This window comes from Saccostrea cucullata, unplaced genomic scaffold (genome assembly GCF_032062105.1).
Source record: "Saccostrea cucullata isolate Sc308-1 unplaced genomic scaffold, CSIRO_AGI_Scuc_v1 ctg919, whole genome shotgun sequence".
Classification (NCBI taxonomy): domain Eukaryota; kingdom Metazoa; phylum Mollusca; class Bivalvia; order Ostreida; family Ostreidae; genus Saccostrea; species Saccostrea cuccullata.
Genome location: NW_026922267.1, coordinates 186,511 through 190,093, shown reverse-complemented (window position 1 = coordinate 190,093; position 3,583 = coordinate 186,511). Strand labels below are relative to the sequence as shown.

General features: G+C 32.0%; 1 long non-coding RNA gene across 1 annotated transcript; it reads right to left on the bottom strand.

Moving 5' to 3' along the window:
* Positions 1 to 354: 354 nt before the first annotated feature.
* Positions 355 to 3,023, bottom strand: LOC134261496 (uncharacterized). Its single transcript, XR_009990827.1, has 3 exons — positions 2,982 to 3,023; positions 2,724 to 2,787; positions 355 to 595 (listed from the first exon to the last, which is right to left on the bottom strand). It is a non-coding gene; the product is annotated as an uncharacterized LOC134261496 (long non-coding RNA).
* Between the last annotated feature and the right edge of the window lie 560 nt (positions 3,024 to 3,583).

Here is a 3,583-nt window from a genome sequence, read left to right as displayed (position 1 = left end):
ATCATGAACAAGGACCAAATTTTTTTTTTTATTTTAGATATAACGGTTTATATACTTCTATGTACATGTATTAGGCTTCATAACATACATGCTTTTTTTTTATTATTTCTGTTTTTAGAGCAACGGAAGTACTGTAAACCAACTTTTATTTGAGTGCAAGAAATATTTGCCAGTTTCATGACCTAGATTTACTAGTGAATAGTAAATTATTAATTGCCCTGAACTATTAATTTTGCTTTATATTTGTAGAGAATGTTTCCTTTCATTAGTCACAGAAATTAATCAACACAGATTAGATATGCAAATAAAAGATGACACAAATAGGGTACATGTGTACTACCTGGTAGTTGGTTTACAGTACTGCTCACATATAGAGTTCAAAATGAGATTTTACAGCTATCTTGACTTACCAATACTAAATCCTTCTGTTTCCATACACAAATCCAGACAAAATGCTTTCAGTTATAATACTCTAGTTCTTTACATCCTTCATGTCCATGCAAGCGTGTCTGTTGACTTTGACTCCAAGTCTCAGTCTCTAACATTTTCAAGAATAAAGTTGTATAATTTGCTCTTGTGGTGAAAACCCGAAAACCTGCAATGATAATTTTAAGTTCAGTTCAAAGATTTCATTGTATATATTTTTTAAAGTGTTCATATCTTTACCTATAATTACAAGACAGGTATATCTCCACATCACTCAATAGTAATTTTTGACCCCATGCGGCATGCCAAAATTAAGACTTAATGTATGCCCTTTCCTGAACCATATTGTTAACAGTGGGTAGGTAGGTATGAAAAATATTTTACTTTTTTCCTTCTTGTGACACAGAGAGCTTTCCCTTTTAAATCAACCGTACAATAACTGCGAAACAGAACACTTTCTCGTGGATGTTTGATGAGCAGAAACTGTTTTATATGCAAAAAATCAACGATACAGTACAACTTATTTTTAGGAATGACAGAAAACTGAATCAATACCTTAAATGATAGTCATTGAAATTGCATGATAGTGCTGTTAGTATTTATTTAAATTTAATTAAAATGAGAATAGAAATTTACAGCGTAAAGTTACCAGAGGCAGATTAAAAATTTTTAGAAAGGAGGAGTGGGTGCAGAAATCATGGTTTTCTCAAAAAAAAAATAAAAGACCAAAATCAGGAAGCATTATCAGACCCAAAACTTTGAGCGCGATCGTTATATGTAAATAAATTTAAAAAGGTATAAATTCAGTTAAGCAAATATAAATAATTATGAATAATAGATATTGAATCTTAAAATCTCAACATTACCTTTCAATTTTATAACCAATTTTAAATTTTAAATATGCTCGCTATCATAAAAGCTGATCTAATTGTTATTACTATGTTTCTCCATTTCCTCCAATTCGCATTATTTTGTATACCACGCCAAATCATAATTCAATAGTAATTGTGGTTTTGAAAAGGATTTTTAGTTATTTTTTACATATGATTTTGTTTCTTATTTATTCCATCAGCATCTAAACCCCAAGGCCAAGGTTTGAATTGTAACAAATTTTAAAAATAAAAGGTGATCTTTAATTAACAATAAGTATTTAATTAAAATGAATTTATTAGACATTTTAATTGGGCCTAAATAAATAAGTAGTGTGTTTTCAGCATGTTTAGTTCCCCGCCTAACTCTAAGAAGTATAGGAGCCGACCCTCAATATTTTTTCTGCTAATATCTTTCCATGAGTAAACTACTGTATGTATACTTTAAAATGCAGGCTTCATATTTTAGCGGCTTTGGTGCAGACAACAATGCACTAATTCATGAATACTGCTAAGAAATCATTTACATATTGATATATACAATACACCGCACATACATGTGTAGCGCTAATTTATGATTATGCCAACCCAGTGATTATGCTAAATTTTGAAAGCACCAAATTATATACACATATTACAGTATTCGGAATTCCAGTTTACAATTAGAAATGAAATCCCAATCTTGATCACTTCCATGTTTGAGAAATGCATATCAGATTATCTTACACATATTAATCAGAAATATTTTGACAGTGAAATCCTGGGGGAAAGTGGCAGCGTGCCTGCCAATAAAATGTTAAAATAAAATAAAAATGTTTTTCCTACCTACCTACCCTATCTTTTCTAAGGTTAAAATAGGAAACACTATCTATTTATCTTGGCCTTAGCAAAATAAAAAAAGATACTTATGATACATCGATAATGATGGTCTAAAATCATGAAAATATTTTCAGTAGGGCAATCAGGATGAATGTAGAACAGGGTGCAGGTGAAAGATAATGAAGGCAAATGGACACTATGCAAACCAACGCATGCGAAGTAATATATACAAGTAGGAAGAATGACTTGATAAAAAAACGATAACTAAATCAAGCTTTTTTTGGAAGAATTAAACATGTTAAATAATCTAACCAAGCTAAGAAATTTTAGCTACGTAAATCTATAAATGTACTGATTTCAATGGACCTTTTGAAAAGGTGGAGTTCTCTGTGATACATTTCTGACACTGAGTCAGTGTGTGACTGACATCGTTTATAAATACACGTACAGTTTAAGTCAGATTAACTTTTACAATTAATTCGCCCACACAGGCCTCACTAAACAGCTAAAGACCAGACAGTCGCACCGTCTAGCATAATTTGTATGGGCATGAGGAGGATAGTCGCGTTTCACTTTCACAAAAAAGGGGGACAAGCCTTAAACGCTTACCATATCCCGGGGGTGCTGAATTCATATAAATCCGTAGTTTGTTCTTACAGGATAGCCATTAGGCCTATAAACATGATACAATTAAAAAAAAATAACCGAGGTCTAGGTCGGGTCAAACTTTCCCAAAGTTTTACGTGCATTCATTATTAAATGTTACTTTACGAACGTCTGTAAGAAATAACTGCATGCATGATTTACGTAGTTAAATTAAGTTTTCAGCCTATAATATCTTTAAAATATGATAAAAAATCTACTTACCACATATTCTCGGAGCAGCCATTGCCCGCAATAAATTGGTATCATATGGCATGTATGGGGACCAGTTTAAATTCCGCAGCGTTCCGAATGAACATTTCCCAGCATCCTCAAACATTCGTTTTACGGTGCAGTGAGAAAATTACTGCGAGTCAATTTTACGGACTTATGGGGATTTTTTCAAAAATGACCACAAATCGAACAAGTTTGGCTTTCCAGAAAGCCTGAAATGTCATCTCTTTGGTATCAATAATGTCAAAGAAATAAAACAGAAAGGGATATATTTTAATGCAATGAATATATGGATTATTACACTTGAAGTTCCCAAATGACTTATATTCAGCAAACTCCACAGTAAAGTACGCAGTTTCTTTTGGCCGCAGTATATATATGGAAAGCATGGACGTCTGCGAGAGCACCCAAGGCGATTTTTAGTGAAATTTCATTCTACTTTCTAGCGGTCTTTGTGCTTCTGGGTGTTTACAATTTACTTAAATTATAATACTTTCCTTGAACTATATTTTCTTAACACAATACGGAATTATCAACAATAATTATCATTCATTTAAAAGCAGCTAATCATTAAAGTTTGACAGGAATTAATT